Below are 14,092 nucleotides of genomic sequence, written 5' to 3'. Positions count from 1 at the left end.
AGTGTTGTAGCAGGAGACCAGGAAGTTAATTGTGATGACCTTCGTGAGTCAAAAAAGAGAAACTCACAAGATATGGGCACTTTGATCCTATCGTGCAAGTTTTCATTGAGTGTCTGGGTTATTCCACACTGCGCTGTAAAGACTGCAGATACCAAGGCATATCTTACCCTCAAGAAGCCTATATTTGGACTGGGAAAGAGAGATTTGTACCACATAACATCATTTCATGAAATGTATGGTGCTGACAGGACTGTGTTAATCTGTGACATTTTACCCTTTTTTTGGTTTAAACATTTGTTTTTCAATATTATGATTTTAAACTTTGGATGTATTGGAAACATGGGAATAGTGTCTTTCACCTCTCTCCAATTTCCTTTATTTCTTAAAATTAACACATAATAATTGCACAGATTTATGGGGTACATAGTGATGTTTTGATACATACAATATATAGTGATTCTCCTTTTTCTTTACTCAGAGGCTAAGGTGGAGATGGTGGTCTGCCAGATGTTCATAAAGATCATTTCAGCAAAAATATTTTTTAAATTAAGTGTTTTAGTATAAACCTTCTTCAACTGTTTTCCATTATACAAGCTGTAATCCATCCATGCCTTTATTCATTCATGCATTAAGGGCCCACTGAATGCCACATTCGCTTACGGTGAGAATGAGCTTGGACCCTTCCCAGGAAGGAAGGTATTGACCATCTGTCTGAACATCTAAACATTGTCTGAACGTCGAAGCTACAATACACTAAAAGATGATTACTGGGGGCCTGCTGCTTTGCTCTTTCTACCTGCTCCACCCCACTGTGGCTCCATTCGTTCTGAAGGCAGATGTAGCCTTTAGTAGTCTGCTCACTTGCCTGGCTTCTTTAGAAGGTGGGCGTTGGTAGATTCAAAGAACAGCATGCAGACAGCAACGTCTTTACACCATGAACTATGGTGCATTTGATAAATATTTTTAGTGGCATATTTGTATTAAAACATCAACAAACTTACACCTACCCTGAATCTTACCAAAGCAGCTCCACACGGAATTTTTCAGTAAATACTCACACCAAAGAGCTTTAAACATTACACTAGAAAGTCAGAAGTGGCCAGAGTAGGACCACTGCTCACAGCTCTATCTTGGCAGGGTACCCATGGATCCTCAGTTAGATTTTCAGACTCTTTAGAGTGGAATCTAGAAGAGAAATCTTTCTTCTGCTAATACTGCTCACCTCTTGTAATAGACATTGCAGGTACCCTCTCCAAGCACAGTTTCTTAGCACTGGCCTCTATTCTCAGATGACTGGTCACTGCAAACACCTGTGATGCTTTCAGGGTGGTTGTGGGGACTTGCAGGGCCTGTGCCTAGGGCAAGCAGAGGTGCCAGGCTTACTGCCCCTAGACAAAATGTTCCAATGAAGTCTAGAGAGTTGGCATTACTCCCTCCCAGCTTGCCTTTGGTGTGAGCTTCAGTTGTGCACAGTGGCAACTGACTTGATCACCTCCCAACTCCCCCTCCAGTGTCTCCTGGGATTATCTCCCAAATAAACTACTTGCACTCAAATTTTTGTCTTAGGATCTGCTTTTCAGAGTTTAACTAAAGTTTATAATTTTTTATTCAGTGATGAAATAAACAATAAACAAAACAACATGGGAATGCCATAAATGCGTATTGCTAAGAGAAAGAAGTCAATCTGAGAAGGTTGCATACTATATTATTTCATTTTGTGACATTCTGGAAAGACAAAACTATAGAGACAACGAGCAAATCAGTGGTTGCTGTGGGTTTGCAGAAGGATGAGGGCTGACTAGGTGAAGCACATTTTTTTTAGGGCTATGAAACTATTCTGTATGGTACTGTAGTGGTGGTTAATAATACCATCTATTGGCTGGGAGCAGTGGCTCATGCCTGTAATCCCAGCACTTTGGGAGGCCAAGGTGGGCGGATCACGAGGGCAGGAGTTTGAGACCAACCTGGCCAACATGGTGAAACCCCATCTCTACTAAAAATACAAAAAATTAGCTGGGCGTGGTGGCAGATGCCTGTAATCCCAGCTGCTCAAGAGGCTGAGGCAGGAGAATCGCTTGAACCTAGGAGGTGGAGGTTGCAGTGAGCCAAGATCATGCCACTGCACTCCAGCCTGGGCAACAGGAGTGAAATTCCGTCAAAAAAAAAAAAAAAAAAAAAAACCCACAAAAAACAAAAAACAAACAAACAAAAAAACCCCATCCATTTGTCAAAACCCAAAGGACTCCACAGCACAAAATAATATATGCAAATTTGAAAAAAACGACCGACAGAACAGGGTTCTAGGATGAAATGAAGATTGTGACAAAAGAATATATAGTCATAGCCTGGGTAACATAGCAATACCCTGTCTCTACAAAAAAAATACAACAATTAGCCAGGCATTGTGGTGCGCAACTGTAGTCCCAGCTACTTGGGGGACTGAGGTGGCAGGATTGCTTGAGCTTGGGGGGTTGAGGCTACAGTGAGCCTGTGTTCACACCACTGCACTCCAGACTGGGCAACAAAGTGAGACCCTGTCTCAAAAAAAGAAAACAAAAAAGAATATACAGTCATGCATCACTTAATGACAGGGATACATTCTGAAAAATGTGTCATTAGGTGGTTTCATCATAGTGTGAACATCATAGAGTGAAATTAAACAAATGTAGATAGTACAGCCTATTGCTCCTAGGCTATAAACCCCTAGAGCATGTTACCATACTGAATACTGTAGGCAATTATAACTTGATGGTATTTGTGTGTCTAATCCATACCTAAACATAGAAAAGGTGCAGTAAAAATATGCTATAAAAGATTGAAATGGCCGGGCGTGGTGGCTCACGCCTGTAATCCCAGCACTTTGGGAGGCAGAGGCTGGCAGATCACCTGAGGTCAGGAGTTCAAGACCAGCCTGGCCAACATGGTAAAACTCCGTCTCTACTAAAAATACAAAAATAGCTGGGTGTGACGGTGGGCGCCTGTAATCCCAGCTACTTGGGAGGCTGAGGCAGAAGAATCACTTGAACCTGGGAGGTGAAGGTTGCAGTGAGCCGAGATCGTGCTGTTGCACTCCAGCCTGGATGCCAAGAGCGAAACTCCATCTCAAAAAAAAAAAGTTAAAATGGTACATCTTCATAGGGCACTTTCTGTACATAGGAAGTTGCTCTGGGTGAGTCAGTGAGTGAGCGGTGAATGTAAAAGCCTGAGACATGCCTGTACATTATTGTGTACTTTATAAACACTGTACCTTTAGTCTACACTAAATTTATTTTTAAAATAATTTTGCCATGACATTAGGGCAGCCATGATGCCACTAGCTAATAGGAATTTTTCAGTTCTGTTATAATCTTATGGGACCACTGTTGTATGTGCGGTCCATCACTGACCAAATGTCATTATGTGGTGCATGACTTTATATTACAAATGTGTGATATAACTTCACTGAAGGTGTCGGGAGAAAGAAATGCTGACGTTAAGTAACTTTGGAAATGCTGGAAACTATAAAACTAAAGATAAAAGGAACTATATATACAAGAACTGTGCTCCAGTTGATAAAGTTGCTAACCGTGGAGGTACAGGTTAACTATTCTGAAACCACTCTACATGCATATTGGGATTGGGCAAATAGGTAAATGGTTGGTGGATGATGGGAACCAAGTCACTTTTGGAGTAGAAGGTTACAGACAAGCAAGAGAGAAAGGCTGAAAGGAGCCACGTGGTACTGAATTAGACTTGAGGACATCGGTATGAACTTATGTTTGGCTTAATATAGATATTGATAGGCAGATATAGAAGTAATTATAATTTGTGTGTATGCAAGGGTTACTATATATACATATATATACACATACATATATGTATATACTTCCTAATCATGTTCACTGGGAGGGTCTAGACACAATGATACCCAGCATCAATGAACACACCTAGCCTAGGTCTTGGTTTCTAAATACTACTCTCCAGTTTTAAAAAACCTAGAAATGGATGATTCTATGGCTGGGGCAGTGAATATACAGGATGAACCAGGAGTATCCTGCAGAGCCAGAAAGTAAGGAAGTGCTTACAAAGCAAATCAGCAGGTATATATCAAATAGGACATAGAAGCCATCGGAAAGAGCTCTCAATGACCAAAGCTGACAATTTGAGCAGAAAATAAAAACATAGTATTGGATTATAACCCAAAGTACAAAATAAACATCCATAATCGGCCGGGCACAGTGGCTCATGCCTGTAATCCCAGCACTTTGGGAGGCCGAGGCGGGTGGATCACAAGGTCAGGAGATCGAGACCATCCTGGCTAACACAGTGAAACCCCGTCTCTACTAAAAGTACAAAAAATTAGCCGGGCGTGGTGGTGGGTGCCTGTAATCCCAGCTACTTGGGAGGCTGAGGCAGGAGAATCGCTTGAACCCGGGAGGTGGAGCTTGCAGTGAGCTGAGATCGTGCCACTGCACTCCAGCCTGGGCGACAGAATGAGACTCTGTCTCAAATAAATAAATAAATAAATACCCATAATCCACACTGATATTAATATATAATCGAATTAATAAATTTTGGGGGGGAGGCAAATATCCCAAACAGAAGAATTCCAAATCATTTCTGTGGCTACTCCTCCCTCAAAGAAGTAGAGCATAATCTCCACCCTTGGGCATGGGCTGTGCGTGGTGACTTCCTTCCAAAGGGTACATACTATAAGGAAACGGTAAAATTATTCACAGTAAAATCATTCACTCTGGAGAAACCTGACAAACACCACCTCAGCCAAGTGGTCAAGGTCAACCTCATCAGTGATAAGTAATGTTGATAGTATCAACCCTTGATATGTTTAATTTGTGATGAAGTTGATGAAAATGACACTTTACCTCTGTGGTCTTCCTTCTAAAAACATGTAACCCTGGTCTAACCATGAGAAACGCACCAGACAAACCTCAGTTGAAGGACATTTTTCAAAATATCTGACCAGTACTTCTGAAAACTGTCAAGACAATCAAAAAAGGAAAGTCTGAGAAGCTGTCACAGCTGAGAGAAGCCTAAGGAAACATGACAATGAAATATAACTTGGTATCCTGGATGGGGTCCTGGACAAAAGAAAAAAAGGATGTTGGGGAAAAACTAATGGAATCCAAATAAAGTATGGGTTTTAGTGAATAGTAATATGTCAATGTTGGCTCCTTAGTTGTGACAAGCATACCGTAGTAATCTAAGATGTTAACAGTGGAGAAAATTGGATGTGGGGTATATGGGAACTCTGTACTATCCTTGAAACTTTTCTATGAACATATGTATTCTAAAATTAAAAGTTTATGTAAAAACGCATTATTATGCCCAAAGGGCTGCTTCTCTCTGGAGTAAAGATTGGAAGGAATGTCAGAGGTAAGGGACAGCCGCCTGTGTGCCCCAGTTAGTACTGTAACTAGGATAGAGAGCTTGGGGTTAAAACTGCCCCCAGAGAGTTAAAGAAACAATGACTAACAGAAATTCTTGGGCTTACAAGATAGCAGATAAGAAAAGAAACAAAGTTTAAACTGAAACTACGCCCCAAAGAGTAAGAAACCAATGACTAACAGAAATTCTTGAGTTTGCAGGATGGCAGATAAAAAGAAACCATTTGTTGAAATGCTGAAACTCCCTCAGCTTGTGAGATTTCAAAACTGGCTGAAATCGGTTGGAACCAAAATGGCCAACTGGATTTTGCACAGAACAGGCTTGCTGATGTCACAGCCCATGTTTCCACCATGTGTTTCATACTAACTCCCCCTGAAATTTATACATGCAACTCATGAGGTGGCAGTTATCAAGAGATAACTGTGCATGTCCGAGGAGTTTCCAGACCTCCCCTTTCCTTCCACCAATTATCTACTAATCCCGGAATCCACCCCCTAATACTTTCCTAATAAGATTACTGCCTTGAAGCCAGCACAGGGAGACAAATTTGAGCTGGGCTGGTCTCTTTGCTAGTTAACTTGCAATAAAAAGCTTTGCTTTTTCATAGTATTGCCTTCTAGTGCCTCAGACATTACCCTTTTTTACTTGATAATAGGGTTAAGATTCTTTTACCTCCAAATCTTAATTTGGAGATATGATTTCTAGCAGGGCTCTTTTCTTACAAAATTCCACAAAATGCACCCACTTTGCATCTTACTGTGTTGATTAGTGGTGATCCATATTAAATTTCTGCCTCCCCATTGCCTATCCATTAGGCTAAATAACCAAGAGTCTGAATCTTTATAGGGAGCATATTTTTATTATTCCACAGTAAATTGGTGGGCACTGGAGTATATGTAGTACTAAAAAAAAAAAAGCCCTTAATGTATAAACATGCTCTCTTTAACTCTCTGAGATGGTTGAATTTTTAATAAGGTAGCAAAAGGAGTGAATTGCAGACTAACTTCACTTTAAACTATTTCCTCGTATTAGAATTCTCATTGAATTAAATCCTCCAAAGTTTTAGTACTATAAATAATAGTACTAAAAAAATTATTATACAATAAAAATATTATTGCTATTACTATTATTACTGATTTGGGGCTGTAAAGGAGGCAGTCTCAGAATCAAAAGTTCAGAAGTTTATATTTAAATATATCACCAGGAGAAATCGGAAAAGAGAAAATGATAGATTTGACTACACAAAAATGGAAGCATCTATGTATTGTTCCCAAAATATCATCAATGAAATTAAAAGGGAAACTGAGAAAAAACTATGACAATGACTGGTAAAAGGAAATTATATGTAAGTACATATGCTAAGAAAATTAATATATATGGATATGCCTTCCCTTCAAGAAATATTAAGCAAAGGCCATGATATAGCAATTTGTAAAGAAAGAAATGGAAATTGATGATAAATATTTTTAAAATTTCAATAAAGAAATGCAAATTGTTACTAATAACATACTAATGTTCAGTCAAGAAATGCAAATTGTTAATAATGACAACTTTTTTGTCCATCAGTTGCACTTTAATACCTTGCTGATAGAACAGCTTTTCTTAAGAACATTTGGCAATATCTATCAAAAAGTCTCTGGAATGTCTGCCAATTGATCTAGGGATTCCATTTTTATAATTTTTCTAAGAAGAAAATTAGTATGTGGAAAGACTTCTTCATAAATATGTTTATTACTACATTGTTTATAATAGTAAAGAATCAAAACCAACTTTTACCCACCAATAGAAAATTATTTAAATAAACTATAATTCATCCATTCGAAAGAACACTAATCAGCCATTAAAAATGGTTATATAGGTCAGGGGTTGGCAAACTATGGCCCATTGGTCAGCTGCCCATTTTTGTAAATAAAGTTTTATTGGGACACAGCTGTGCCCATACATTTATGTACTGTGTGTGGCTTCTATATCTGCTGCTAGTTTGCTAGGGCCGCTGTAACAAACCACCACAAATGGGGTGGCTTCAACAACAGAAATGGATTGTCTCACAGTTCTGGAGGCTAGAAATCCAATCGAGGTGTTCTGAGAGCTGTGAGTGAAGGATCTGTTCCAGGCCTCTCTCCTTGGCTTGTAGATGGCCGTCTTCTCCCCATGCCTCTTCACATTGTCTTCTCACTGTGCATGTCTGCGTCCACATTTCCCCCTCTTTATAAGGATATCAGTCATACTGGATGAGGGGCCCCACTCTACTCTTATATAACTTCACCTTAACTAGTTATATCTGCAATCACCCTATTTCCAAAAACGAGGTCACATTCTGAGGTACTGGGGATTAAGACTCCAGCATATGAATTTTGGGGGGACACGCTGAACCCATAATAGCTGCTTTCATGCTACTGTTTCATGTGTTCATACTCAACAGCAGAGTTGAGTAGTTCTGACAGAAGTATGGTCTGTGAAGTCTGAAATAGTTATCTGCCCCTTACGGAAAAAGTTGCTGACTCCTGCTATAGGTGAGCATGTTTTGACATGAAAAATACTCAAAATCTGTTCTAAAGAACATTTATTTATTTACTTATTTATAGACAGGATCTTGCTATGTTGCCTAGGCTGGACTCCAATTCCTGGGCTCAAGCAATCCTCCTGCCTCAGCCTCCAGCATAGCTGAGACTACAGGCATGTGCTATCCTGCAGGGCCAAAAACATTTATTTTTATGGTAATATAATATTTCACTTATTCTGTTCATTATTAACTAATATCTGAGAACATTTACAATATTAATGAGACTTAATCTAGGAGGAGTTCAAATTAATTTTTTTTTTCTTTGAGGTAGAGTCTCACTCTGTTGCCCAGGCTGGAATGCAGTGGTGTGATCTCGGCTTACTGCAACCTGCACCTCCCGGGTTCAGGCGATTCTTCTGCCTCAGCCTCCTGAGTAGCTGGGACTACAGGTGCCCGCCACCATGCCCAGCTAATTTTTGTATTTTTAGTAGAGACGGGGTTTCACCATGTTGGCCAGGCTGGTCTTGAACTCCTGACCTCAAATGATCCACCCATATTTGAGTGCTGGGATTACAGGTCTGAGCCACCATGCCTGGCCTAAATTTATTTTTCTTTATGTCTCAGTACCATCTAAATAAGAGAGATAGTCAAAATAATTATGGTCAAACTTATGATGTCAAAAACATAAATAAGTGGTTGGTGTTAGCATGTCTACATATAGTTCAGTTTTTGCTGTAAGGTTCTTTGGAGGCCAGATGCGGTGACTCATGCTTGTAATCCCCACATTTTGGGAGGCCAAGGCGGGTGGATCACCTGAGGTCAGGAATTTGAGACCAGCCTGGCCAACATGGTGGAACCCTGTCTTTACTAAAAATACAAAAATTAACGGAGTGTGGTGGCGGGTGCCTGAAATCCCAGCTGCTTGGGAGGCTGAGGCAGGAGAATCACTTGAACCCAGGAGGCGGAGGTTGCAGTGAGTCGAGATCACGCCCCTGCACTCCAGCCTGGGTGATACAGTGAGACTCTGTCTCAAAAAAAAAAAAAAAAAAAAAAAAAAAAAAAAAAGTTATTTGGCTGCAAGAAAGAACATTTGGTTTACTTTGATGATAAGAGTATCTCTTAATGCTGGGATGGCCTCTTCCTGGCATTTCTTCCATTGTTGATTTTTAGTTTAGTAGTCTGTGATTGCCTGAATGGAGTTGAGTGGAGAGGGATTCATCATGTTAATTCCAAACACGAGTTCCTGGCCAATGACTAAAATAAGTAATCAGGAGGGAGACACATAACACAACTGCCCAGTGTTTTTGATGCCAATAGGTTAAGCCTAAGGATTTTCACCAAAATTCAGAAATAACATCTCATAATAAAATAAGCACTGTGTTCTCTGCACAAGCATAGACCGAGGGACTCAAGGTACAAGGGAGGAAAAATTGAGGAGAGGCCCAAGGCCCTGAGGTGCCCTCCCCATTCCCTGCCCCACCCGCATACAGGCGCCCGGTGACCTTCACTGGAGGAAACATGGAAATACATTCTTAAGTGAAAATGATTACAAAATAGTATATTTTCTGGAAAATTATCTCATCTGAAAATATCTGCCAGGTGCAGTGGCTCATACATGTAATCTAAGCAGTTTGGGAGGCCAAGGCAGGAGGACTGCTTGAACCCAGAGTTTGAGACCAGCCTGGGCAACATAGTGAGACCCTGTATCTATAAAAATTTTTAAAACAACAACAACAACAGCAACAACAACAAAACAGGCCGGGCGCGGTGGCTCACGCCTGTAATCCCAGCACTTTGGGAAGCTGAGGCTGTCAGATCACTTGAGGTCAGGAGTTCAAGACCAGCCTGGCCAACATGGTGAAACCCCATCTCTACGAAAAATACAAAAATGAGCCAGGAGTGGTGGCATGTGCCTGTAATCCCAGCTACTCGGGAGGCAGAGGTGAGAAAATCGCTCGAACTCGGGAGGCGGAGATTGCAATTGCGCCATTGCCCTCCAGCCCGGGGCAACAGAGTGAGACTCCGTCTCAAAACAAACAAAGAAACAAAAAACAATTCGCTGGACATGGTGGTCCTCACCTATAGTCCCAGGTACTTGGGAGGCTGAGGCAGGAAGATTGCTGGAGCCCAGCAGTTTGAAGCTGCAGTGACTAATGATGGCACCACTGCACTCCAGCCTGGGTGACACAGTGAGACCCTATCTCTTAAAAAAAAAAAAAAGAAAAAAAAAAAAAGAAAATATCTACATGTGAATAGACAAAAGACAAAGAATGTACATCACACTATTATAGCAATGATTCCTGAGGTATGAAGCACTATGAGTAATTTTTATTCTCTTTTTACTTATCTGTTTTCTAATTTTTATATTATGAACACATATTATTTTTGTAATTATAAACCAAAAATGTATGCCAGCAAAAGATATAAAAAATTCATACATAGGCCGGGTACAGTGACTCAGGCCTGTAATCCCAGCACTTTGGGAGGCTGAGGTGGGCAGATGACCTGAAGTCTGCAGTTCGAGACGAGCCTGGCCAATGTGGTGAAACCCCGTCTCTACTAAAAATACAAAAATTGGCCTGGCGTGGTGGTGGGCGCCTGTTATCCTGGCTACTGGGGAGGCTGAGGCAGGAGAATTGCTTGAACCCGGGAGGCAGAGGTTGCAGTGAGCCGAGACTGCACTATTGCACTCCAGCCTGGGCGACAAGAGTGAAATTCCATCTCAAAAAACAAAAATTTTTGTGCATAATATTGTCTTTGTAAGGGTGTGGTAGAAATGGCTTTACATGCAGTGTTTATTCCAACTTCCTTCTGGTGTCCTTCTTTGTTCCTTCTGGGAACAAAAAGTCATGTTCCCTTGACTCCCTTGCAGCTGAGTCGCTGGGTATGAATTAGCATCCACCAGTAGATGAACCTTCTTGAGAAGGAGGCCACAGTATCAGCTCTGCCTCAGTCTGCAGGGGTTCAGTGGGGGTTGGAACAGATGACCAGAACTCATCTCCATCTCTGGGCTCAGAGGGAGTTGGGGCTGGGGCGGACTCACCCCTGGATGGTGGCTGCAGCAGAAGGTTGTTAAAGCTAACAGTTTGGGTGGTGGCCTTCTAATTCCCTATCTTCCTGATATCCTGGAGGTTGTAATGATCCTGGCAAGCCTGTTCTGTATCATTGCTCAGTGTTCTGGGAATCATTCCGGGATACCTAGCCTAAACAGGCAGCCTCGCCAGCAGTTTTATAATTGCCCAAATCATCCTAGGCCTAAAATAGCTGGTTGTTTCTGTTTCCTGAGACACAACCTGACTGACATAAGGGCTCATGAGCTATTTGGGAATGAGCTTCTGCTGAAGGAAAACATACATTTTATGACAAGTCAGTGGAAGAATTAATATTTCAAGTTGCTTGGAATTCATCTGAATTGCAGAAGGAAGAGTAAAAATATCAGGAACAAGTGCCAAACCTAAAACACAACGAAGATCTCCAAGTATAAATGTAACAGGATCACAGATTTCCTCTCTTTTACTAAGACATTCAAGTACAATATCACTTATACATTTCTCTAGAATGGCTCATCCTTCCCATGAGCCTTATCTCAATGGGTTTTGGGGTGGGATGGTGAGGAGCAGGGAAACCGAATTAAGTTTGCCTGTTTGTGGAATTTTGGCTCAAAGAACCCTTTTCCATGGTGTAGCGGTGCAATCTTTCAGAGTTCTCACTTCGTCCATAGTGTCTGGATGCCCAGGGCTACATGGATAAATGTGCCGGGTACTCTGGTCCCGTGCTGGTTTCCCATGTGAATTGGCTGGTTTGGCCTGGTCCCCAGCCTGAGATCTCTTGAAGGACTCACTGATTCCATTTAGGACAGGGGCATCGTGATGTTACTCACTGCTGGAGTCTGTGATTCCAGTCCTTGCCTCTGGTCACAGATCCTCCTCCTCTGTGTCTTCTTCCTCTAGGCCTCTATCTTTCACCAGTCTCAGAGCACTCCCAGCCACTCTCTGGGGTGTACATCGTTGCTAGATCTTTAACCTCCTCCCTGCAGGCTGTGGGGCCTGCCCCAGGTCCACACATCCATTCTTACCCTCTACTAGGGGCCACGCTGCACGAGGACAGTGCTGTGTTGGATGTGGAGTCCACGTGGGCTCATCCTGGCCTTCCAAGTGGAGCAGGAGGCAGATGCCCCTCTGCTTTCAGCTGCAAGTCTTTTTTTATCTTTTTTTTCTTTTTTTGAGACAGTCTTGCTCTGTTGCTCAGGCTAGAGTGCAGTGGCACCATCTCGGCTCACTGCAACCTCTGCTTCCCAGGTTCAAGCGATTCTCCTGCCTCAGCCTCCTGAGTAGCTGGGATTACAGACATTTGTCACCACATCCGGCTAACTTTCGTATTTTTAGTAGAGATCTAAAATCGCATTTTTAGTAGAGTAGCACATCTGATTAGCATCTGTGCTGGCAATCAACCTGGAGAAAGGAGGCCGGGACACAGGCATCTGTCCTCTTGCCTCCACATCTACTGGGATGGCAGGAGTGATGTTTTCACTTCTGCCTCTCAGCGGTGGAGTTCCTCTGTGTCCTCATCCACTCCCTTCCAAACAGCAGGGATCCTGTACAAGATAGGGTCCCAGGAAGTAAATTAACTTACCAATGAGCAAGGGCCAAAGATGCTGCCCACTTTGTGCTAATAAAATCTGCTCATGATGGTTTCTGCAAATGATGCCTATCCTCCCCGCTTCACCTCCTTTCTCCTAACACTAAGAAAGAAGACATTGCCCAGATAAGTGCCTGACGTTTATTTTCATCCTCTGCTTTAAAATAGGGCACCATGAAAAACAGTCCTGTCAGCTGTGGAAGCCGTTGGCATTGGAGAGTGAAGACAACCTCCCGTCCTTTAAAATATCCCATAAGAAAGGCCCAAAGTCTCCCAGTGAGAGAGGGAAGAGCTTTCCTTGGCAGTAACTGAGGAAACGGAGTGGAAGCATGAGCTCTTCCTGGAATAGGATTCATGTCATCAAGAACTACGGATTTGCTGGGCCAGGCATGGTGGCTCACGCCTGTAATCCCAGCAATTTGGGAGGCTGAGGCAGGTGGATCGTTTGAGGTCAGGAGTTAGAGACCAGCCTTGCTAACATGGTGAAACCCTGTCTCGACTAAAAAAAAATACAAAAATTAGCCGGGTGTGGTGGTGAATGCCTGTAATCCCAGCTACTCAAGAGGGTGAGGCAAGAGAATTGCTTGAACCTGGGAGATAGAGGTTGCAGTGAGTCAAGATTGTGCCACTGCACTCCAGCCTGGGTGACAGGGCAAGACTGTCTCAAAGAAAAAAAAAAAAAGGAACTACGGATTTGCTAAGGCCAGTAGTCTCTCTACCCCTTAGTAAAATGTGTTTTGGTATAAAAATCCAGATAATTGAACCATTGCCATTAGATGTTTCGAGGTTTCTATTGACAATGTGGAGGTCTTATCATTTAGATTTCAACACTTTTATTTTTAGTTTTTAGAGACGGGGCCTTGCTCTGTTGCCCAGGCTAGAGTACGATGTAGTGATCACGGCTCACTGCAGCCTTGAACTCACTGGCTCAAGCAAGCCTCCCACCTCAGCTTCCCAAGTAGCTGGGACAGGCGTGTGCCACTGTGCCTGGCTAGGTTTTGTATTTTTTGTAGAGATGGGGTCTTGCTATGTTGCCTAGGCTGATCTCAAACTCCTGGGCTCAAGAAATCCTCCCACCTTGGCCTCCCAAAGTACTGAGATCACGGTGTGAGCCACCATGCCTGATCACTTTCAACACTTATATTGTTGGGGTGAAACTGAAACATATGAGGATTTATTCAAAGTATATGTAGAGAAGGCAAAATTCCACACTGATTCTTCCCGCCTTGGACTGGATGTGTTGTGCAGAGTGAGCGTGGAAAATGAGCCAGTGGTCCTGAACTAATAAAATAAGTCTCCCTGGGGGACAGGTATTTGGCTTCCCATTCCACAGGATGGGGTAGATGTGGCTTATGGAACCAGGATTATTCACAAAGAGGTTGTTCTCCTGTATGTAAAGGCTGGAAGAGCCGTGTACTTGGATGTGTCTGCATGGGGGAGGGCACAGGCTGGGCTGGTGGGCCTGGGAGGTGGGGGAGGTGGGGAAAGAGGCTGTCTGGCAGGAGCTGAACATTTGACATTGTGGGACACTTTGCAGAGGAGGCTAACATGGTTTCGAGGAGATAC

This window comes from Pan troglodytes, chromosome 17, assembly GCF_028858775.2.
Source record: "Pan troglodytes isolate AG18354 chromosome 17, NHGRI_mPanTro3-v2.0_pri, whole genome shotgun sequence".
Taxonomy (NCBI): domain Eukaryota; kingdom Metazoa; phylum Chordata; class Mammalia; order Primates; family Hominidae; genus Pan; species Pan troglodytes.
The sequence above is the reverse complement of the archived record's forward strand: the minus strand, read 5'-3'. Positions refer to the sequence as shown.